This window comes from Myxocyprinus asiaticus, chromosome 17 (assembly GCF_019703515.2).
Source record: "Myxocyprinus asiaticus isolate MX2 ecotype Aquarium Trade chromosome 17, UBuf_Myxa_2, whole genome shotgun sequence".
NCBI classification, from domain to species: Eukaryota; Metazoa; Chordata; class Actinopteri; order Cypriniformes; family Catostomidae; genus Myxocyprinus; species Myxocyprinus asiaticus.
Genome location: NC_059360.1, coordinates 26,796,267 through 26,822,967, shown reverse-complemented (window position 1 = coordinate 26,822,967; position 26,701 = coordinate 26,796,267).

Genomic DNA, 26,701 nt, shown 5'->3' with positions numbered 1-26,701 from the left:
TGTGGTCCAACCAAATTGGACTGTTGTGCAAATTTGCCATCACGGGTGAGACAGGTAAACCGAATTCATCCATTAAAGAGTCAAAGAAAACGGGAATGTTTACGACCCGTCCACCGCGTCTCTGAGCGATGAACTAACAGCTGCTTTCTCTCCCACGATCGCGAAATCGGCTTTAGGGCCGTCCCTTCTCTCTCTCTCATACAAACCACACACCCACACGCACACACACACGCGACCCCTCACAATCATTCTGGCACACATTTTTGGCTCCTAGATAGCTTAATGCTAAAGCCCAGCTTTGTCCCTAAGCTATCGTACAAGTGGATACACGCGGTAACTGGTAGACGCCATTGACTGGTTTCTCTCCGCCCCCATTCGCGGTCATATTCCCTGGCCGGAAGTCTCGCGTGACATACTCTCCACGAGAGTCACGTTCGCCATTTTGTGCGCATCCCTCCTTACACACACACACACACACTGTCACACACACACCTTATGTGTTATAGGATTATTTTTATTTCCATATCTAATCATATCACTGATTAGTTTGTAGTTGTAAGTTGGAAGTTTATTGACTGCACTGTATTAATTATTAATTGATATTACTGCATAAATAAACTTTGTTTATATTACAAAGAGAAGTGTTTTGGTTTGTTTTGCATATGCCTGTGTCATGCTGATGGGATGTCAGTGCTCGGATTCAAACCTTCATTCATTGTTTTCTTAGGAAAATCGACATCCGAAGAATATCGATTTTCGGGGAAAAAACAATCTAATATTGAGACTGTTTTACTATCTGGTTATTAGTCCCTGATTCCAGGGTGGTGCCCCGTCAATGTAAATCCTTATTAATATTCTATTTATTTTTGATAATTGATAATTATCTTTGATGATTGTTGAATTTGAATGATCAATAAGCTAGTGTTAATTTTAATTAATGTTTCATCGATGTTAACAATTAACGATTATCTTTAATAATTGTTGATTTAAAGGATTAAAGGATTAACTAACATTGATTCTCATCAATGTTCTATTGATTTTAATAATTAATAATTATCTTTGATAATTATTAATTATTGCTAATAACCAAACTTGCTCCTAAACGTAGCACACTACATTTACTGGAGCCCCATATGAGGTTTTAATGAGTTAGATTCAATTAATTAATTTAAATATTAATTAATAACTAAAGAAATAATTATTAATTATTTCTTATAGTAACAGTGATCTAAACAACCAGTAAAGCCCTACAACGTGAAGTGAACTCCAAACCAGTAGCAGGACATGGGCTTGCCGTCCGAAATGATAAATAAAGGGGAGTAGGCTGGAGAGCCTAAACGCATTTTAAGGTATTTGACCATGGATTCGTAGGGGCAAAACTGATCAAATTATTTATATAATAATAGTGTAACCCTGTGCTCGTAGGGTCGGATTTAGAGTGCTTTAGGAAGAGGGAAAAAAAGAAGGCGAGAATGATAGATCTGAGAGTGAAAAATCCCGAGAAGGAATGTACACGTGAGAATCTGTATTAAATTCTGCGAGTAAAAAAAAACAAAACATAAAAAGCTTTTAAAAATACTGCTTCCAAAAGGGTGTCTACAAATGTAGAACAACAGCCTCTTCTGAGAGTGGAAATCATGCTGATTAAAATATTTATTGTAATGGGAAGACGTTTGTCTGGGGAAGAGGGGGAAGATTTCTTAATGCCTCCGAGTAGTAAATGAATAGGCGGTTTAGCAAAAAGGCGGCGGAAGTTAGGTAGCTTGCATTTTATGTGAAACTGGATGCCTGCTACCATTTTAACAATGTTTAACGTTGCACTATACCACGACATGTTTGTGTGACCAATTTGAACCCCAGAGGACACATGCTGCAACAATGGGGTAAATTTCGTACAATGCTGAAGAGTAGGAACTACTGGCCAGGGTCTGAAAGGGTCTCTGTGAACCATAGCCTCCGTAACCTAAGGAAGGAGCCGCATCCATGTGAAAAGACAAAGAATCAAGAGATACTTTTAGTTCATTATAGAAAAAGGAAATGCCATTCCACTAATTTAAAAACATGGACCAGAATTGTAAATCTTAACGACAACCAACAACAAGTCTAAAAAAACAATCAACAAGAGATTATTGACAGAATGGTCTAATGTCAGGGGGCAATAAATAAAAGACCGACCTTGCGGGATGATGCGCTTTGCGAAATTTAGGCGACCTAATACAGAGAGGAGATTGCGTATAGACATGGACGTTGACTGTTCAGTTTATCCTGCGGCAGGGATGTTTGCATGTTTATTGAGTCCACTCAAGAGAGGTAGAAGGACCCATGTTTTTTTACATGGAGAGGGGAACGCCCAATTCCTGGAAAGTAAGTCTCACGACAAAGTAGAATTTTGAATGCCATTTAATGCCAAAAAGGGGCCACTCGGAGGTATAGATCGGTTAAGCGGTGTCATCAGCAAGTCGTTTCCCATCATGTCTTCATCATACCAAGTCAGTGCAATTAAAAGCAACTACGCCTGACTGCACCGCCTGGCACAGCCGCCTCGCTGTCACAAGAGTTTTGTGACATACGTCAGCATGACATCAGAGCAAGTCGGACCATACTCAGACACATTTCTAACCGACATGCTCTGGACTGAAGCAAAACTTGGCCACACCACAAACCATGTGACCAGTAAGACAAATTAAGCAATTTCCTCTCCCTGGACCATGTGTTGAGTAGATGTATTTTAACATTTTTAAATAATTGTGTTGTAAAGTCAGAAAACCTGGATGTGTTTTTAAAAATGCCATTACCAAACTTGTTGTTAGTCTTATAAAACACAGGATGTGATGTTTAAAAAACTGCATGTGTTTTTCATGACTTTCCTCTGTTCAAATGAGTGATGTCTAGAATTCTACTGTGCTGACATTTTAATACAAGGGCAAGATTAGCTTGAATTGTCAAACCCAAACAAATGGTTTTTTTAGTATTGACGTATTTGTTTTGGTAGTGATAATACCAGAAGGACCATTCAAGCACCTGGTGATGGATTATGTGGACATGATAAAGCGAGTACAAGGCAAAAGATATATGCTTGTGGTAATAGACAGATTTAGCAGATACAGAGCAGTAGAAGCAATACCATCAGCAGATGAGGGGGCAGGAACAGTAATTACATTTCTAACGAGAGAAGTAATCCCTATATTTGGAGTACCATCAGAAATGAGTTCAGATAATGGATCAGCATTCATTCAAAAAACTGTAAAACAAGTATTGGAGTAATTGAAAATAAAACAGAGACTAGGGTTTGTTTATCACCCACAATCACAAGGGATGGTAGAAAGGGGAAATGGTACCCTCAAGTCCAAACTTAAAATATGTGAAAGTACTAAACTTAACTGGACCGATGCTTTACCTCTTGCACTAATGAGCTATCGCATGCAAACTAACAGAAGCACGCACTTAACACCGCATGAGATGCTTAAAGGTCGACCCATGCCTGTGCCATATTGCAGAGGTCCCTACAAAGGACCCCCTCTATAGCAATTGCAAATGGAATTTAGGTCTTATATGAAGAAACTAACTGCAATACATAAAGCTGTCTATTTACAGGAAAAGAGAAAGGAGCCCAAAGAGGAGACAGAGACATCTTGTCCAGTCGTCCCAGGTGACCAAGTATATTTGAGGTGTGGCAGGATGAACAAGGCACAGACAATTATTCTCAAGTGCACAGTCCCACAAAGGGGGTGTTTTATTGTGACAATAAATAAAAGAAGAACTTAATGGTGCGTGGTGTCTTCGGTGCAAGGGCGGGGTAAGCGTGCCGGCATGTCTGTGTTCATGAATCCGGTGTTTCGTGAAGTTTCCGTGGAATGCGTGCGGTGATCGGCACTCACTCGTTGCTGGAGTCTGGAATTGAGAGAGAGAGAGAGAGAGAGAGAGAGAGAGAATTAGTGTCATGCCTTGGAGTTGATGCTCACTGTCTTCCTCTTCCTCCAGCGTTTAAATCCCCTCCAGCTGATCGTTCTCAGGTGACGCTGATCAGCATCTGCATTCCATGGTTGATTGGCAAATGAGCTCCAATTCCAGGGCGACACTGAAACGCACGGGATACTCACCACAGAGGGTATTCAGGAGAAAGTGGAATGAGCCCAGGAGAGAGGGACCCTACAAAGTGGTGACAACTACTCCAACAGCAGTCTAAGTGTAAGGAAGCACCACCTGGTATCATCTAAACCACTGCACAAGAGTTCCCAGAGTAAGGAAGGAAAGAGAAGGAGAGAGACTTGAAACAGACGATATGGAAGAAAGTGAGGAGAGACCAGAGACACAGGATGAAAGAGTGCAGAATGTCAAAAGCTCAGAAAGAGATGCACAAGGAGCTGAGCAAAGCAGAGAGAATCAAGAGAGTGGAAGGAATGAGTCCAATAGCATGTCTGATGATCATCACATACCTACTGCATCTGATACTATAAGCTCAAGCCACAATCAATGGTAATGAGAAAATGTACATATTAGATAGTTTATGGGAAACAGCACAAAATAATGAATGGTACGAATGGGCCAAATCCACATGACTATCGAAAATGTGCTGAATTTAATAGAAACATTTGTCATCTAAAAGAGCATTTTAGACTCTACTGCTCAGCTAAGTGTTTGGCTTTTTCAGATAATTCTATCCTCAAGGATCAATTTAATAAACCACATTGGTGAGATTGGTGTAGATATTGGGATATAAAAGAAAATAATAAGATAGAAATCCCAAAATGGTACAACATAGATTATAGGCAAGAGCATGAGTGCTATAGTAAACCTGAACTCATAATTTGGGAGAATTCAAGGGAAGATGTGCTACTATTGGGTACTTAGACAAAACAAATGCTTGGCAATCAAATGTACCTGTAAGAGCCCCAGTACTTCAAGCACAAGGATTAAGAAAGGGAATGAAAATATATCCAGAAGAATGTGAAAATCAAACTATAGCATTACCTTCAATAGAGTTATATGAAGATCAGATAATAGTGGTAGCAGACTTCTTTTGGGTCTGTGGAAAAGAATGACTTATGGCCTCCTTACCACTAGGCTGGAAAGGAATATGTGTTAGAGTACAACTGATCCAGGAAATTGCCATGGCACAGTAGGAATTAGGACAATTCATGAAGGAAGATAAGAATAGAACTAAGAGAGCTTATAAAACAGACCATAATGTGTATACAGATTCAATTGGTCAACCCAGGGGTAGACCTAATGAATTTAAGGCTAGAGATGAAGTCAAAGTAGGGTTTGAATCAATATTAATTTGGATCAAACAAAATAAAAACACAGAATGCATCAATTATATTTATTATAATCAACAGAGATTTATTAATTACACTGATGATACTTTATCTGCATTAGGAGAACAAGTACATGAAACAAGTAGAATGACATGGCAAAATAGGCAGGCTCTTAATTGGTTATTGGCAGACAAAGGGGGTTTATGTGTTATGTTTGGAGATCAATGTTGTACTTTTATACCAAATAATACTGCTCCTGGAGGAACATTTAGTGAAGTCATGATTAAATTAAAAAAACCTAAGAACGGAAGTTAAAGCAAATGCTGGAAAAGATAATCAAATGTGGGATTGTTTTGATCTAAAGTTAGGAGCATGGGGAGCATGGTTTGCTAAATTGGGAATGTTTTTGGGAATTGCAGTAATGATAGGAGGCTATTGTTTTGTTGAGGACTTCCTTTATTGAGGTCACTAATTAACAAAGCCACGGTTAAGAAAATGGAAATGCTAAGATGTCAAGATAATGGGAAAGTGATTTTAAAGTGTAACCAAAGTGTACAGGTGCATCTCAATAAATTAGAATGTCGTGGAAAAGTTCATTTATTTCAGTAATTCAACTCAAATTGTGAAACTTGTGTATTAAATAAATTCAGTGCACACAGACTGAAGTAGTTTAAGTCTTTGGTTCTTTTAATTGTGATGATTTTGGCTCACATTTAACAAAAACCCACCAATTCACTATCTCAAAAAATTAGAATACATCAAAAGACCAATAAAAAAAACCATTTTTAGTGAATTGTTGGCCTTCTGGAAAGTATGTTCATTTACTGTATATGTACTCAATACTTGGTAGGGGCTCCTTTTGCTTTAATTACTGCCTCAATTCGGCGTGGCATGGAGGTGATCAGTTTGTGGCACTGCTGAGGTGGTATGGAAGCCCAGGTTTCTTTGACAGTGGCCTTCAGCTCATCTGCATTTTTTGGTCTCTTGTTTCTCATTTTCCTCTTGACAATACCCCATAGATTCTCTATGGGGTTCAGGTCTGGTGAGTTTGCTGGCCAGTCAAGCACACCAACACCATGGTCCTTTAACCAACTTTTGGTGCTTTTGGCAGTGTGGGCAGGTGCCAAATCCTGCTGGAAAATGAAATCAGCATCTTTAAAAAGCTGGTCAGCAGAAGGAAGCATGAAGTGCTGCAAAATTTCTTGGTAAATGGGTGCAGTGACTTTGGTTTTCAAAAAACACAATGGACCAACACCAGCAGATGACATTGCACCCCAAATCATCACAGACTGTGGAAACTTAACACTGGACTTCAAGCAACTTGGGCTATGAGCTTCTCCACCCTTCCTCCAGACTCTAGGACCTTGGTTTCCAAATGAAATACAAAACTTGCTCTCATCTGAAAAGAGGACTTTGGAACACTGGGCAACAGTCCAGTTCTTCTTCTCCTTAGCCCAGGTAAGACGCCTCTGACGTTGTCTGTGGTTCAGGAGTGGCTTAACAAGAGGAATACGACAACTGTAGCCAAATTCCTTGACATGTCTGTGTGTGGTGGCTCTTGATGCCTTGACCCCAGCCTCAGTCCATTCCTTGTGAAGGTCACCCAAATTCTTGAATCGATTTTGCTTGGCAATCCTCATAAGGCTGCGGTTCTCTCGGTTGGTTGTGCATCTTTTTCTTCCACACTTTTTCCTTCCACTCAACTTTCTGTTAACATGCTTGGATACAGCACTCTGTGAACAGCCAGCTTCTTTGGCAATGAATGTTTGTGGCTTACCCTCCTTGTGAAGGGTGTCAATGATTGTCTTCTGGACAACTGTCAGATCAGCAGTCTTCCCCATGATTGTGTAGCCTAGTGAACCAAACTGAGAGACCATTTTGAAGGCTCAGGAAACCTTTGCAGGTGTTTTGGGTTGATTAGCTGATTGGCATGTCACCATATTCTAATTTTTTGAGATAGTGAATTGGTGGGTTTTTGTTAAATGTGAGCCAAAATCATCACAATTAAAAGAACCAAAGACTTAAACTACTTCAGTCTGTGTGCATTGAATTTATTTAATACACAAGTTTCACAATTGAGTTGAATTACTGAAATAAATGAACTTTTCCATGACATTCTAATTTATTGAGATGCACCTGTATATATGTATATATATATATATATATATATATATTATATATTAATATATATCTATATATATATATATATATATATATATATATATATATATATATTACTTCTTCTTTTACAAAGTACTATTGCTGCCAACTTGGAAATGTATAATAGCTATTTCAATAAATGAGCATTCCTTATGTCATTTCATAGCTATACTGACTACTGACACCATGTACATTGGCAGCCAATAGTTTGGAATAATATACAGATTTTGTTATTTCAGAAGGACATTGGTACTTTAATTTACCAAAGTGGCATTCAACTGATCACAAAGTATAGTCAGGACATTACTTTTTTTTTGTAATTAACATTTGTATTGATTCATACTGTATGTATATGACAGTAGAAAAAAACTCAACACATATATAAAGAATCAACACTTTACATTTAAACCCTACTAATACAATCCCACCCTGACCCCTAACAAACACCCCTGTGGTCCCACATAACACACACACAATCCAAAAAAATTTAATATATATATACATATACATATATACACATACACACACATATATATATATATATATATATATATATATATATATATATATATATATATATACATACATACATACACATATACACATATACACATATACATACATACTTACATACACATCCACATACATAAAATAAAATATATATATATATATATATATATATATATATATATATACACACACACACATACATACACAAATAAATAAATAAAACAGTAATAAACATACATGATTAAACTAAACTATACTCTCCACATCCCCTCCCCGAGAGTCCCCCCCAAAAAATAAATATTTGCCCCATTTTTTAGCAAATAAGTCCCCCACCCCTACTTACCGCCTCTTCAAATGCAGCTACCCTCCCCATTTCCACACACCACTCCGAAAAAGAGTGTGCTCCACTTGACTTACAACCCTTTAAAATTACTTGCCTGCCAATCATGAGACTGGTCATAACCCAATTTTTTATGTGATTATCCCCTAAATGCATGACCGCCCCATCACCCAAAATACAGAGTCTGGGACAGAGCAAAACCTGAGTGTTCAAAACATCACACAAATACCTCTGAACCCTCAACCAAAACTCCTGGATCCTAACACACCCCCAAAAGACATGGGTAGTGTCTCCAACTTCTGACTGGCATCGCCAGCAAGTGGGTGTGTCTTTAAGACCAAGCCTATATAATCTAGAGGGGGTCCAATAAAATCTATGTAAAATCTTAAATTGCATAAGGCGAACCCTTGCATCTCTAGATACAGACTTGACATTTTTAAGAATCTTAGTCCACACTCCATCCTCCAATACCAAATTCAAATCTTTTTCCCATACTCTCTTGAGAGAAGTCAAGGCTCCATCCCCCAGACTCTGAATTAGTAGGGAGTAATACACTGATGCTTCATGACCTTTTCCAAAAGCAGCAATCACCTCTCCCAAAGCACCTGCCACTTTAGGGGGGGTGTGTGCCACTCCCAAAAACAGTGCAGAGTAGGTGGCGAAGCTGTAAATACTTATAAAACTGAGATCTGGGAATGCCAAAATGTTGAACCAAATTTTCAAAAGGTCTCAATACTCCACCCTCATACAGGTCACCAAGTGTATTAACCCCCCTCACAATCCAATCTGACCAACAAAAAGGGGACTTATTAATACATAGTTTAGGGTTCAGCCATATGCTCCAGGCTGCGTTTAAATAAATATCCGAATTAAACACTCTGGACACTTTTGTCCATAACGAGTGCAAATGCAAAATAACGGGGTGCGACTTAACCTCTCTGGCTAGTTTGATCGAAAGGCTTTGCAGTGGCAAGATAGGGGCAAGAACTTCCTTTTCAATACAAAACCAGGGAGGGGCTCTCTCAGGTGGAAGCGACCAATGAGCCAAATGTCTAAGACCGAACGCATAATAATAAAACAAAATCTTGGGTAGGCCTAACCCACCTTTGTCAATTGGCCTATGTAACTTATTGAAATTTAACCTGGGGTGTTTACCATTCCAAATGAGGGACTTCACTATGCTATCAAATTGCTTGAAATAAGAGAGGGGGACATCTACAGGGAGAGACTGAAGCAGGTAGTTGAATTTTGGAATAAAATTCATTTTAATAACATTAAACTTCCCAATCATCGATAAATGTAATGAAGCTCAACTGCTCACACCGCTCAAACCTTTTTATTAAAGGATCAAAATTAACTCAAAATTTGAGACAAATAAGACAAATTTGCTGGGAATAAAATCCCCAAATACTTAATGCCCTGTTTGGGCCACTGGAAGGCGCCCGGCTGGAAAGCCATTTCTGGGCAGTATGCTGTCAGCACCAAAGCTTCGGATTTAGACCAATTGACTTTGTATCCTGAGAATTTGGAAAAGGAATTAATAATTCTGTGGAGGCAAGGCATAGATCTACTGGGGTCAGAGACAAATAATAAAATATCATCTGCATAAAACAGAAGCTTATGTGCCACACTTCCCGCTGTCACCCCTGGAAAATCATCCTCCTTTCTTATCGCGGCTGCTAATGGTTCCAGGACAAGACAGAACAATAATGGGGAAAGAGGGCAACCCTGCCGAGTGCCCCTATTCAGAGTAAAATAATCTGAAATTAACCCATTTGTTTGTACCGCTGCTACAGGGTGTTTATAAAGTAACTTAATCCAACCAATAAATGTACTCCCGAACCCATGCATTTCCAAAATCTTAAAAAGATAATCCCATTCTACCATATCAAACGCCTTTTCGGTGTCAAGTGAGATGGCAGCGACAGGAGATTGTTCATTCGCCACTGACCACATGATATTGATGAGATGCCTGATGTTATCAGAAGAGCTGCGGCCCTGAATAAACCCCACCTGATCTATATGTATAAGAGATGTCATAACTTTACTTAATCGGTTAGCCAAAATTTTTGACAATATTTTTACATCTAGTTGGATCAGGGAGATTGGACGTTAACTTTTACACTCGCTTGGATCTTTGTCCTTTTTCAGAATCAGACTGATCTGGGCTTGTGTCATGGTTGGAGGAAGTTTCACCTTCTTTAATGATTCAGTATAAACTTCTAACAAAAGTGGAGCCAGTTCTGTAGCAAAGGATCTAAAAAATTCTGCGGCAAAACCATCTGACCCCAGAGCCTTACCAGTAGGTAGGGACTTAATTACCTCATCAAGCTCCTCCAAGTTTATCTCAGAATCAAAAGAGTTTTTTTGCTCAGTCATCAGTTTAGGAAGATCTAATGGTTCCACAAAGTTTCTAAAATCTTCATCAGTAGACGAAGGCGTGGAACTATAAAGATCAAGATAGAATTCTTTAAAGGCATTATTAATATCAATGGCTGAAGTAAAAATTTCACCGCCAGCAGATTTCACTGAAGGAATGATAGAAAGAGACTCTCTCTGCTTTAAATATCTAGCCAAAAGCTTCCCTGCTTTGTCACCCAACTCAAAGTATGAATGTCTTGCCCTGAATAACCAAAACTCCACTTTCCACGACAAAATAGTATTATATCTGTATTTCAATTGGGTCAATTCTCTGAGGCCATCAGCTGACATATGACGCTTTAGCTCTGCCTTGGCACTTTTAATATTTACTTCCAACTCCACAAGTTCTCGTGCTTTGGATTTTTTAATGAATGAGGCATACTGTATGATCTGACCCCTAAGAACCGCTTTAAGTGCCTCCCAAGCCATGCCCCCAGAGGATACTGAGAACCAGTTGGTCTCCATATAAATATTGATTTCGGACTTTAACATTTGTTGGAAATCAGGATTTTGCAGAAGGGATACATTAAAGCGCCAACTATATGATTTCTTTTTCTCTATATGTGGCATCACCTCTAAACTCACCAGGGCGTGATCTGAGACTAAAATGTTTCCAACTGAGCAATCTACAACAGATGAAATTAGGGATTTGGATATAAAAATAAAATCTATTCTAGAATAAATCTTATGGACTGATGAAAAAAATGTATAGTCCCTACCAGATGGGTTCAAAAGTCTCCAAATATCTGCAAGACCAAAATTTTTACACATCCTGTGAAGCGTCATTGTTGCTCTAGGGGATTTACACACTTTTGCTTCACTGTGATCAAGGACTGAGTCCATCAAAAGATTAAAGTCTCCTCCCAATATTATATCATGATATGATAAAAGCCCTGATCATCAGCGTTAGGTGCGTAAATATTAGCCAAAATCAACCTTTGCCCTTGAATTTCAGTTAAAACAATATTTACTCTTCCTAATTTATCTTTAATCTGTTTGAGACATTTGAATTGTAGATGTTTATTTACCAATATAATGACTCCCTTGCTTTTACTTGAGCCAGCACTAAAGAAAATATGTCCACCCCATATCTTCCCAAATTTTTCAGCTTCCTGCGGGGAGAGATGTGTTTCTTGAAGAAACACTATATCATATTTCTTACATTTAAGAACAGAAATAACCTTCCTTCTTTTTATGGGGTGCCCCAACCCATTTACATTCCATGTGGAGAGAGATAGTACACTTATATTAACAACTGACATATTGATATAATAAAAAAAATAAATTGTGCGTGACAAACAAAATTATGCAGACCACATTCCCCATTAGTGAAACAATCAACCCCGAACATCCCCCCGAACAAAACAAACAGAAAAAAGAAAAATGTGCGCATTAACCCCGCGCACGACAGCGCCAACCGGCGACAATCCCTCTAAACTCAAAAGGTCCATGAACGCCCACGAGTCCCCACAACAACTTTGCCATCAGATTGCTCAATTTTGCCTCACAAATTTGTGAAGCAAAATGACATAACAGAAAATACTTTGTGAAATAAACCCAGTCAATAGGAAGAATGAACACAAAGAATGTGCAGATTCATTAACAGAACTGTCTCAAAGGTGTGATCTTCCACAAAACAAATTCCAGCTGATATAAAACCGTTCAGATTCCTGAGACAGACAAACGAATGTTCAGTGAGCCGGCTGTTATGAGTTCAGCGGATGACGTAACCATTCCAATGTCCCGTAAAAATACTCAAAACAAACTACAGCCAGCAGGAGGAATAAGCACGAAGAACGAACAGACTAATCCACAGCTGTTTCAAAGGAGTGATTTTCAATAAAACAAGCTCCAGCCGCTAGGCGGAACCAATAAAAAAAGAAACAAAACCGGCATCCCGGTTCCCCGGATGATCGAGTCAATTCACTCGGAGGCTGCATAAAAGTATATACCATGACTTACATAATCCATCGACTTCATAAAAGACATCCTTTGTGTGAGCATGTAGATATTTTGCGGTCATCCATAGTGTCCACTCTCAATCTGTCCGGGAACTTCAATGCAAATGTAATCTTTCATCAATGCAAAAGTTTCTTTAAGGAAAAGTGTTATTCACAAAACAAGCTCCAGCCGCTCGGCGGAGCCAACACAAAAAACCTAAAATGTCGCCCAGCTTCCTCAAGAGTAAGTACAGCGAGTCAGGCCCACTCACATGAGAAACATCCAATGGTTTACTCAGACACTGATTCTATAAAAGACATTGCCAGATTTGGACATGTAAATACTTTGCGACCGTTTTTCATTTCTATTCTCAGTTTGGCTGGAAACATCAAAGCGAACTAAATATTTTTCTGATGTAAGAGTTTCTTACATTCCTTGAACCGATCGCGTTTCTCTCTTGTCAAACTCGCAAAGTCCGGGAACAAGAAAATATTATGGTTCTTCCAAGAAAGCTTCCCTTTGCTCCTCGCCTGGTGCAACACAAGATCTTTATCGGATGATCTCAGAAATCTGGCCAGAATCGATCTGGGCTTGTCTCCCTCAGCAGATCTGTGAGCTGGTACTCTGTGAGCTCGCTCGATTTCCAGCTTGTGGCCTGTTATGTCGAGCAGACTCGGGAAAAACTCGTCTAGGAATTTCACCATATCTCTGCCCTCTTCATGCTTAGGAATTCCAACAATTCTGACATTATTCCTGCGGCTTCTATTCTCAAGCTCTTCAAGCTTTACAAAGAGATGTTCCAAATCAACTTTGGTCGCGGGCGGATTAGCGGTTAATTCCCTCTCCGAAGATTCCAGAAAATAAATTCATTTTTCGACATCAGTCAACTCAGAGAATTGTATTTCCAACGCCGTAATCGATCGACGTATTACAGCGAGATCCTCCAAGTCAGCAAGAATCTTCGTCAACATCACCGACATGTTGGACAACTGACGCTGGATCTCCTTTCCCGCTGCGCCATCTAAATCGAGTCCACGGTCTGTAGGCCTGTCAGGGCTTTCATCCTGAACATGTAAGTGTCTTTTAATGTCTCCAGAACCTGAGGATTTTGACATCTTTGCCATTTTTTTGCAACAAAGGGCAAATGTGTAACTGGGTGTATCAAAATTAACCAGATTATAACATGAAAATAATCGAAAATTCAGCAGTGTGCAGAGCTCGTCGCTCACACGTCTGCTCTTTGCATGGCGTCAAGTGACTTCTAGTCAGGACATTACTGATGCAAAAAACAGCACCATCACTATTTGAAAAAAGTCATTTTTGATTAAATCTAGACAGGCCCCGTTTCCAGCAGCCATCACTCCAAAACCTTATCCTTGAGTAATCATGCTATATTGCTAATTTGGTACTAGAAAATCACTTGCCATTATATCAAACACAGATGAAAGCTATTTGGTTCATTAAATGAAGTTTAACATTGTCTTTGTGTTTGTTTTTGAGTTGCCACAGTATGCAATAGACTGGCATGTCTTAAGGTCAATATTAGGTCAAAAATGGCAAAAAAGAAACCGCTTTCTCTAGAAACTTGTCAGTCAATCATTGTTTTGAGGAATGAACGCTATACAATGCTTGAAATTGCCAAAAACTGAAAATTTCATACAAAGATGTACTGTGTACTGCAGTCTTCACAGGCAAAGGACAACTGGCTCTAACAAGGTCAGAAAGAGATGTGGAAGGCCAGATGTACAACTAAACAAGAGGATAAGTACATCAGAGACTCTAGTTTGAGAAATAGACACCTTACATGTCCTCAGCTGACAGCTTCATTGAATTCTACCCACTCAATACCAATTTCATGTACAACAGTAAAGAGAAGACTCAGGGGTGCAGACCTTATGGGAAGAATTGCAAAGACAAAGCCACTTTTGAAACAGAAAAACAAAAAGAAAAGGTTGGCAAAGTGGGCAAAGAGACACAGAGACTGGACAACAGATAATTGGAAAAGAGTGTTATGGATCTTAACCCCATTGAGATTTTGTGGGATCAGCTAGACTTTAAGGTGAATGAGAAGTGCCCGACAAGACAGCCACATCTATGGCAAGTGCTACAGGAAGTGTGGGGTGAAATGTCACCTGATTATTTTGATGAGAACTCTTTGAAGTAGTTTAAATTGTTTCAAATTGTAATAGTAATTTTTCATGTCATTAATGTCCTGACTATACATTGTGATCAGTTGGATGCCACTTTGGTGAATAAAAGTACCAATTTCTATCCATAAGAGCAAAATCTGTACATTATTCCAAACTTTTGCCTGCCAGTGTACGTTATTTCTGGACCATTGCTGAGAAGGAAATATAGAGACCAGACATCTTGGAGCATTAATTGAATACCCCTGCTCTAGAGTTTACTCAGAATGGTGCCAAAAACATAAAACATCCAGTGAGTGGCAGTTCTGCGGATGGAAACGCCTTGTTGACGAGAGAGGTCAACGGAGAATGGCCAGACTGGTTCAAGCTGACAGAAAGGCTAGGGTAACTCAGATAACCACTCTATACACTTGTAGTGAGCAGAATAGCATCTCAGAATGCACAACACATTCCACCTTGAGGTGGAAGGGATACAAAACCAGAAGACCACGTCAGGCACTTTATTAAGACCATAGTGTTCCTAATAAAGTGGTCAGTGAGTGTAAATACTGTATATGTATTTTTTTTACTTGTAGACTGATACTGGCAGAACGACACGAGATGCCCAAGAGTACAGCTGAGCGCCTATTTGTATATCGGCGGAGGATCAGGGATGACCACATAAGATATCAACAATACTTAAAAAAAGAAAGAGAATAAAAATTTAAGATGAATGCAAGAGGGAAAATTTAAAAATGTAAAAGTCTTGACACACAGGGAGAAGAGATACATTCGTGCAAGATGGAGCACAAGTCAAAAACAGCATTGGACATGGAAGAAAGCGCAGAAAGAGCTAGAGACCTTCTGCAGGGAAACAACTCCACCTTGTACATCAAGTGAAGGTGAATGCACACCAGACCACAACAAACCTGAAACCTGAACATACTTGCTAAAATTGTCATTAAGTGACTTGACATGTAAAACAAATACTAAGTAAAGGGTATTCCATGAAAATAAGGTCACTACCAAAACATAAAGGTCACAACTGAAACACTTTTTTCAAAAATGAATGTTATACCATAATTTCTATTTTTATATTTAAATGGCGACCAGGATGGGACATGTTTCATATTATTATTCTATGAATATCAATATGATATCTTCAATATTTAACATTTAGCAAAGAAAAAAGTGATAGATTTTTACATTAGTTCAATAAATTAAAGTATAATAGGGAATAGAAAATAATTCTGAAATTACTTAAAAGTTAATATAGGCACCAAAAAATTTAATGTACTGTAATTTTATATTGAATCAACAAAAATTAAGAATACTTTGGTTTCTATTTATTACAGTTGTATTTTTTTTTTTTTTTTTTTTTTTGGGACGCTGTCTAAAATTAGGAATAAGTGTGAAAATTCAAATTCAAGGTTTCAGTGTACCCATAGTGAATTTATAAATTTCAGATACAGTGCAATACAAATGTAAAATACATTTTGGAATAAATGATTAAAAAATTTTTTAACTCATCCATCCCTGAATTTGCACCACTTCTGTAGAATGACCCACTTAAGTCTCAAGACCTTCATTTGCAAACATTTTTACATAATTCAAAAATAACACAGAAACAAACATCTGTAGGTTTATAAATGTTTTAATCGGCTACTACCATTAACATCTCAGCACATAGCAAGTCCTTGGTAATCCTTGGGACAGGCTCATTCGGTTCTTTTTGAAACCAGATGTACTTCAGCTGTGTGTCTTGCGTCATCAACCCGGAACTAAAGCTCGATTCAGTTCGATGTTATGAACCGGCTCGTCTGCTTAATTGCTGAGAATCGGCTCAAAAGAAAGATTCATTCAAGAATCGGACATCACTACTACTTTTAAATACGCATCAGAGCAAATTTTTATTTAGTTAAGCCTTTCGCACGTATGATCAAACTGGTTTAATTAAACTAGGCTGGGCTCAGACGCGTACGATCAAACTGGCGTGATCTGCATTTGTGCTGCTGTTTAGTAGCAAAATAGGGACTGACCTGTTGTCACAATGAACCAGCTGCTCAAATAGTCTTTTCAGAATCAGAATCAGAATGAGCTTTATTGCCAAGTATGCTTACACATACAAGAAATTTGTCTTGGTGACAGAAGCTTCCAGTGCACAAACAATACAACAACAAGACAGAGATAATAATTAAAAAATAGAATAAAAATAAAAAGTGAATAGAATATGTAAGTATATATAGAAATACACAATAAGACAAAAATATATACAGTGTATATATATATATACGTATGTAGAAATACAAATACTAATCTGTTGTATACAGATGCAAGGGAATGTATGGCAGAAGAGGTAGGGTTTGTTGGATAAATATAAATAGACTAAGCTGTGTACTGCACATAATTATTGCTCAATGGGGCAGTTTTAACTATTCATGAGATGGATAGCCTGAGGGAAAAAACTGTTCCTGTGCCTGACGGTTCTGGTGCTCAGTGCTCTGTAGCGCCTGCAAGAAGGCAACAGTTCAAAAAGGTTGTGAGCTGGGTGAGTGGGTTCCAGAGTGATTTTTCAAGCCCTCTTCCTCAATCTGGAAGTGTACAGTTCTTGAAGGGTGGGCAGGGGGCAACCAATAATGCTCTCAGCAGTCTGAACTGTCCTTTGTAGTCTTCTGATGTCCGATTTCATAGCTGAACCAAATCAGACAGTTATTGAAGTGCAGAGGACAGACACAATGACTGTTGAGTAGAACTGTATCAGCAGTGCCTGTGGCAGGTTGAATTTCCTCAGCTGGTGAAGGAAGTACAACCTCTGCTGGGCCTTTTTCACAGTGGAGTCAATGTGGATCTCCCACTTCAGGTGCTGTGAGATGGTAGTGCCCAAGAACCTGAATGACTCCACTGCTGCCACAGTGCTGTTTAGAATGGTGAGCAGGTCAGTGTTGGGGTGTTCCTCCTAAAGTCCACTATCATCTCCACTGTTTTGAGTGTGCTCAGCTTCAGGTTGTTTTGATTGCACCAGTGAGCCAGCTGTTCAACCTCCCTTCTGTATATAGACTCATCATCATCTTGGATGAGGCAGATGACAGTAGTGCAAACTTCAGGAGCTTGACAGAGGGGTCCTTGGCAGTGCAGTCATTGGTATACGGGGATAAGAGTAGTAGGGAGAGCACACATCCCTGGGGGCACCAGTGCTGATTGTACAGGTGCTGGAAGTGAATTTCCCGTCTCACTAGCTGCTACCTGTCTGTCAGAAAGCTGGTGATCCACTGACAGATAGACATGGGAACAGAGAGTTGGTGTAATTTAGTCTGGAGAATAGCTGGGATGATGGTGTTGAAAGCCGAACTGAAGTCCACAAAAAGGATCCTTGCATACGTATGTCCCTGGTCTGTCCAGATGTTGCAGAATATGATGCAATCACATGTTGACTGCATCATCCACAGACTCGATAAGCAAATTGAAGGGGATCTAGAAAGGGTCCAATGATGTCCTTCAGGTGGGCCAACACCAGTCTCTCAAATGACTCCATGACCACAGACGTCAAAGCAATGGGTCTGTAGTCATTAAGTCCTGTGATTTTGGGTTTCTTTGGGACAGGGATGATGGTGGAGCATTTGGAGCAGCAGGGAACTGCACACTACTCCAGTGATCTGTTGAAGATCTGTGTGAAGTTGGGGCCCAGCTGGTCAGTATAGGATTTTAGACAAGTGGGTGAAACACACAACATCTCAATATATTTATTTATATATGTTACAGTTACAAACATTCAAACAATCACTAAATAAAAGCTTAAAGCCCGTTACTGTCGGAGCAAACAGTTTTGTTGCAGCTATGCGGCCAGGCCCGGCTCCTGCCAGCTATGCTTGGGTGGGCTGGGAGATTTCATAGGTGGGTATTTGTGAAGGGGGTGGGGTACTCATATAACTTATTTTTATGTCTGTAACTGGCATAACATGGCGTAATTGTTAAGATCATAAGGCCCATGTAACAGGTTCAGGATGGGCAAGGAGGAAGCGGGAACCAGCAGAACAGTCAACATAACTTTAATGGCATAAATGAACTAAACATAACATAAAATACATAGATGCATACACACAGCGGCCTTGTCTCTTTCTCTCTCTCTCTCGATCGGTGCCCCCGGCGCGTCTTTATCCCCCTCCCGGCTGATTAGGTGACTCAGCGCCGGCTGGCACCCTCACGGCCTGGCCACGCTTTCCTCCTCGTCACACCCCATTACACCTATATTTTACACTTATTCCCCATATTAAAAATGTAACCTATTGAAATAAATAAATGGATTACCATTGTACATAATAATAAAATTGAAATGGGTCCTTACAACCTTATTACTGGTATACTATCTTCATTATCAAGAAATATAATAAAGCAATAGACTTCCAGCCTTAAAGCAAATTACAAGGACATATCAGGGTACACATGAATGCAAGGATGGAGTGGAGATAAATAATATCAAGTGGAAGGAAATATAATAGATGGGGAGATCAATAACATATAAGATTAAGAACCTAAAATTTGAACAAAGATGGGAACTGCTTAAAGAAGTAATTATATATTAAATGATGATTATTTCTCTTTGACTTTTTTGAATAATTGGTTAAATAGAAATGTAATTAGCATGGCGAATTCTCAGGGCCAGCAAAGCCTTCTCTGCTGGCGTAACATACCAAATAAATAAATATTTTTCATCCTTTCATACTCAGTCACCTTTTTGCCTATGTATTTTTAGGCAAAAAATAATCTACAAAATAATCTACAAACAAATAGAGAAAAAAAGTTTATCCAATCAGAATTTATTCCTCAATGCTTACAAGTAAAGTGTGACTACTGTTTCACAAATCGCATGCCTGAAGCCATGCTCCTTAGCCAAAGCAGCGTGTGAGTTTGAGCTCCTCCCCCTCAGGCCTTCAGAATTTCTTCAGAATTCCTCAACATTGCAAATGAATGGGCAACTACAGTCAGATTGTCTGATTCATCAGCCAATCAGATTGATTTATTTGTTCTTGGTGGGTGTTATCTTTAGGATATGTCCCGGTCGAGGCCCTCTAGCTGGCCTTGAGTGACGCAATCATGCTTTAAGTGATGTACGTAATTCAAGAGCGAAAAGCGTAAGATCAAGCTGTCTGACGAGTCGGCTGTCATCACTGCTGGTATTGACGTTAAGAAAGAGATTCTTTAAAAACAAAAGCTGTTCTGCATGACCGTGTGATTGCTTAATTTATTAAACAGAAATTCTCAACTCCGATTTCGCTGAGATGCAGGTGCATGATGTCACAAAAACATGTCGACACTCAGGGAGGTATACAAAGTAAGTGATAAACGTTCATATTAAAGCTTGTTTAACAAATGCCTGCAGAAACAGGTGTATAAAACATTATAATCTCTTTTGATAAGCATATACCTGTAGCACAAATGCTAGCGCTGCAGCATTGTTTATCAGTTGGGTTGCTAGGAGACATTTGTAATGAGAGTCAAACACCTGCTATTGCTAATGGGAGCATTGCAGTTCCAAATATGGAATGGAATGCATTTATGGTCGGAGTTATCAAGTAGGAATATCCCACATCCAGCTTGAATGGAACGCAGCATAACCGTGTACCCTGACGAAACGAAATTTAATGCAAACAACATTTAAATCGCAAATATTATTAGATAGATTTTTCCAGGTATTATAGACCTCCTTTGTAGATTAATATGAAAAATTATGATTTTTGAATGTCTGTTCAGGAGACGTTCATTTCACAAAACAGTCATGCTGCAGTTAAATTTAGGCTTGCTTGAGCATTAAATGTAGTTTCAAGTTCTTGCTTTCGTGCGTGGATGTGATTTTTATGTCAGTTGGTATTACTAGTTAGCTGCGACATAATGTATGATGGCTAAAGACATAGGGTGTCTTATTCATTGTGAAACTGTGTTTTCTTAATGGCATGAATCACAATGAAGGCCTAAACTGTAAATGCATGGCCCACCACTGGTAATTAGCAATTATACTGCTCTTCAAATGCAAAACGCAAAATTGAAATCAGATCTTTTCAACTATGATCTGTCCTGTGACAGACAAGTTTGGCTCATATGCAAAAATTCTGAGAAAACTTTATGTGAAAATGCAGAATCCACATCAAAATAATTCGATGGATGGATGGACGGACGGACGGATGGAAAGTAATGCCATATCAGCACCAAAGATTATTTTCATGGCAAAAACATAGTATAAAGTGTAATTACAAAAAACAACAAACTATCACAGCACTGTAGAAAGATGTAAATAAAAGAGATGTAAGATGCGAGGTGAAGACAGCATCTCTCAGCGACAATGATTGTACAACAGGGAAAACAGAAGCACGCATCCTGCAAAACACTGTATCCAGCCATTGTCGCGAACAGTATCATCAGCTAATATTGGCGGGTATGGTGCTTTACAATTCAGGTCCAGTATTTCGCAAACACCCACACCACCAGGCTTCTTTATGGGCAATAAAAACCTATGGATTGCACAAAAATATCTTGTATTACCGTTCTTGCTCATGTGACGTCTATGACTCTCTGGTTTGCAGCAGCCGCTTCTTGAGTGTGTCATTGCTTTCGGCCAATGACAAAAATAGAAAAATACTTCAAATTTCTTTTGCTATTTTGTGATTTGTTGGGACGGTGCAGCCCACTCTCAATGTTTGCAACACATAGCCCACTCCCCAAATTGCTTTTAATCAATGCACAAATTGTAAAACATTTTGATTTTGAAAAATTGGGTGGGCAAGACTCATGTTTGGGTGGGCTTAGCCCACCCCTGCCCGTGCCTACATCCGGCCACGTATGTGGTTTTCTGACATCAAACAAAGAATATACATCAGAATATGCACTATACTGTATACTAGTCAATCCACTCGAGCCTTCTCCCATTCCATACTCATTCTAACCACTTCCAGTGCAGGGAAAGAGGAAGGGCTAGGCTTTTGGAACCTTCTATACTTCTATCACAAACTCAGAATCCAATGTTGCATTGCATGTAAACAATATAGCTGCGCACATAGCCGGCAAACGAATTCGCGATCACATCTTATCTATCATAATCAATCATTATAAACATCTAAAAACCACATTATATGTTTGATAATATATAATATGGCCTTCAGTGCACCTGTTGTGATATAATCTGTCCTTCAGTGCATCTGCTGTGAAGTGTAAGGAAAGATTATTAAAAAAAAAATAAATAGAAATAAAAAAAATAATTACTACACGCAAAAAAGAACTCACGCTGGGTTGTCCGTCAGTACAGGAGAAACTTATGTGCGAAGGAATATTTCACCCAAAAATGAAAATTCTCTCATCATTTACTCACCCTCATGCCATCCCAGATGTGTGTGACTTTCTTTCTTCTGCTGAACACAAACAAAGATTTTTAGAAGAATATTTCAGCACTGTAGGTCCTCACATTGCAAGTGAATGGGTACCAAAATGTGAAGCTCCAAAAAGCACATAAAGGCAGCATTAAAGTAATCCATAAGACTCCAGTGGTTAAATCTATATTTTCAGAAGCAATATGAAAAGTGTGAGTGAGAAACCGATCAATATTTAAAAAAAATGTTCCCCCATAAATTCTCCTCCCTGCCCAGTAGGTGGTGATATGCACAAAAAATGTGAATTGTCAACAACAAAAGAAGAACGTGAATGTGAAGGTGGAGATTGATATGCAGATGCCTTACAGATTTTAAATCCAGATTAGAACATAGGTGACCACATGGGGTGAGTTGAAACACCATGAGTTTCACCAATTATTCATTAGCTACACGGGTACCCACCACTCTCCTGAAATGTTCCGATGTGAAGCTGTAAGACTCTTTGTGAAAATACAATGCATTTATTGGACAAAAAACATTGTTTGTTATAAAGGGGAACTGCTTTTTTTTTTTTTTTTTTTAAATACAGTTTTTGTAAGGTACTGTAAGTGGTTGCAAAAAAATGATTTATCTACATTTATATTATGCCTTAAAAATACTCAATATTTATTTTTTTATTTTTTTGGTTAAACAGCTCAATTATGTTGTGTAAATGAAATCTAATCATGTTCATTTTACTTAAGTATAATACAGTATAGTATAGCGCATGAGGCTTCAAACAATCTTTTTAGGTTATAGGAATAGTTCACCCCAAAATGATCATTCTCTCATAATTTACTCAACCTTATGCTGTCTGAAACTCATATAACTTTCTTTCTTCTGTGTAACATTGTACAGAAATTCTAATGCAGCTTCAGACTAGTTGATTCAGCTTTTGTCTGGAGTAATATAGACTTGAAGTAACACAGATTTCTCCACCCCAACATTAAGCTAAGCCTGACAACAGATGGCTGCAGTTCTTTTATTATTGAGAAAGTGGGTTTTGATGAAGGGCTTGCCAGACGTTGTATGATCCCTTCTCTTGTATAATATAATCAGGAGTAGAACCCAAGCTCAGATGGATGGCAGACCAATACAAAAGGATCCATATGTAATAATAACTTTCAATAAACCATCATCCATTACCAAACAGAGTTCAGATAAATCAACCTTAGCTCTGAAGCATGTGTTTTATGTCAAGGTCTATTATACAGGTATCACTTTGTATATCCTCTCTTTCTATCTGTCTCTGTCTATCTTGCACATCAACTTTCCGCTTCCATTCAGTCTCTGCATAATTCATATTTCCCTTACAATAACTCTGTTCCTGCAGGGTTAAGCATTAAATCAGTTTTGCAAGAGAAAGAGAGAGTATAAGAGGGAGAGGGAGAGCAAGAAGGGTGATCTCAGCTCAGAGACGACAGAGTTCAGTCTGTTCCCTGAATCACTGTGCAACTTTAAATATTTACTGCATTTACTGTATACGTAGGTGTCATTTCTTTACTTTTATTCATTATAATAATCAAATATTTCATTATATATAAGAGGGGGAATAAGATTAGGAAATACTGCATGCCAGATTTGAACCTGCTGCACCATGGCTCAATTTTATATATATATATATACATACACAGTATGTAGCTGTCAGTAACAGTATGCAAGTGGACATATAACATGTTTATATATATGTGTGTGTATTTTTTTTTAATGTATTTATTTATTTGCAAACATAAAGATTTTAAGGTAAAATTTTGCCTAATTATAGCTTATATACGCAATGGAATATGTTAATGTTAGGTCCTGTACCTGGTCATTAATTTTAAAATGTGCACAATTGTTAATCACCATTTGAAATGATCTTATGGTGTCACAAATGCATTTTTAAGTGTTCTATGTATTGGCTCAATTAATAAGAGGTCATTAAAATGGCATGTCAGTTTTGGGGGAAAATTTAAGTTTTATGTTTATTATAGCATCACAGCACAATTAAGGGACAAAACACAGGCTGGAATGGGAGGGTTACTTTTGAATTGTATTCCACCACAGATTACAGAATACATGCTGTAAAATGTAATTTATAATGTATTCTGTTAGATTACTCAAGGTCAGTAACGTATTCTAAATACTTTGGATTACTTCTTCAGCACTGGTAGATTTTTTCACTTGTTTTGACTATAAAAACTCTGCCAGTACAGTAAGACAAAATACACATGTTAAAAATACATTCTCTGAAAAACCTAAATATCTTATGCAGTGTTGTTTCTAAAACAAGATAAATCAAATGGATCTTATAAGGTTTTTTGATATTTTTACAGGAAAACAATACAAAAATTATTATCAAGAATATGATTTTTGCCCTAATATCAAAGGTCTTACTAGAAAAAATAAATTATGATCTAACATGAATTTTCTTGATAAAAAAATATGATCGTGCCTGGTAACATGTGCATGTATAATGGCTAGAAATAACATTTTAGCTTATCGTAAAACTGACAATTTACAAAAGGTTTATTTCTATTTTTTCTGCTCCAAACTTACTTCAAACTTACTTCTCTGTCTGCTCATATGAATGTAACACATCATAAGAAAGTGTTTCACTGCTGTTCAAATGCACTTTAGATCTCATTATTTATATGTATAAATGTTTTCCATCTGAAAGGACTAAATATTAAATGAAACAAATGACAATAAAATGCAAAGTAATCTCTTCAGTAATCAAAATACTTTTTGAATGTAACTGTATTCTAATTACCAATGATTTAAATTGTAACTGTAGTGGAATACAGTTACTTATATTTTGTATTTTAAATACGTAATCCCGTTACATGTATTCCGTTACTCCCCAATCCTGAACACAGATTATCTCTGCAGCTGCATAAACACAAAAGAAACAGACACAAAAGTAGAACATCTATTTTAATCAGCTGTATTCAGACCCTTGACTTGACCATCACTGATTGGATTGCCTTAGCAGTGTACTCTGTGTGGCTTGTGCAAATCTCTTTTGCTGGAGAACTTGGAATGCAAAAGAAAGGACTTGTACTATGGAATCAATAGCATAAAAACTGTAATTACAAATGTGAGCTCAGTAATGCCTGTGGTCTCCCACACTCTGTTTCTCTCCTAATTCTCTTTTGTCTATGCTGCACATCTTTCCCGCACAGCAGATAAGAGCAGCTCTCAGCTGCTCTCCATGCATACCAATGTTTAAACCTACCTACAGGCATCAAGAGAGAGAGAGAGAGAGAGAACTGAATTTTAAAAAGACTTTTATTACAATTCATTCTTCAGTTATAAACTTCCAAAATAAACAACTACACATACCCCATATTTTTTTTATTTTTTTTAAATAATAATAATTAGATAAATTGTGCAAAATAAAGCTCATCATCAACAACAAAGCACAATGCCCCCCATGACACAAAATGTCTTCAAATGTTGCTTAACAAGCAATAGTTTTATAAAAACGAAAGTCAATTTGCAGTCTTGACTTTATCATAGCACCAAAAATACTTACAACACTGAAATCATGATCTTGTTCAACTTTGTCTTTTCTGGTCATATATATTGCCATTTTAGCTTTGCCTAAAACAAAATTTAACAACTGACATTCCCTCTGTTGTCTCTGTGTATACTTAAAACCAAAAATACAAATTTGCATATTCTTCATTAAAGCACTTAAACAGTTCTTGTAAGACATCAAACAAAGGTTTAAGTCTACAACAGTACATAAAAGCATGAAAGACAGTCTCTCTCTGAGAACAAAAAGGGCATTCTTGATTAACATCTGTGTTCAACACAGATATAAAAGCATTTACAGCAATAATACAATGTAAAAATCTCCACTGTAAATCTCCATTTTTTTTTTAGTTAGTGGTGGCTTATAAAGAGTTCTCCATTGTGGTTTTAACTCTTTGTTCAGACCTAGAACAGTACGCCAAGTTGAATCAACATTTCTATCTAATGCTTTCTTATTGAAATATTTTACACATGATTTATATAACTTCTTACCATTAGCTTCCTTAAAATCCAAATCCATTTCTGACTCCAAGAAAAACACTCCAACTGAATGAGGGGTTGACTCCAACATATTCATCTAAATTAGGTGATATCAGCAACTTTGGAAAACAGTCTTTATCATTAGGAGTAAGTTTTCCAACACAATACTCTCTAAGCATATTTTTTTCCTCTATTGCAAGAAAAGTCTGTAACTTTTGCAGTAGCTTAGCAATCACTCGAGGGGATCTAACTCCTAAAAGTGCTGCAACTTTATCCACTTCTCCAAAGTTTGGTCCTTTCAAACTGATTAGATGACCAAGAGTTGTTATTTTGGAATTAATAAAAGCTTCAGTCAATGAAACACATGTACCAGTTATATCTAATCTTGCACCATACACCAGAGATTCTTTAAGAAGCCAATATAAGGATGTTGTGTTACTTGCCCTCTGCAATTGAAAAAGGTTCCAGACTTTTAAAAGTTTCTGGTAAAAAACAGGAAATTTTGCTGTGTTGAAAGTCCCAGAGTTAATTAAAAACAGTGATTTGTCCAAG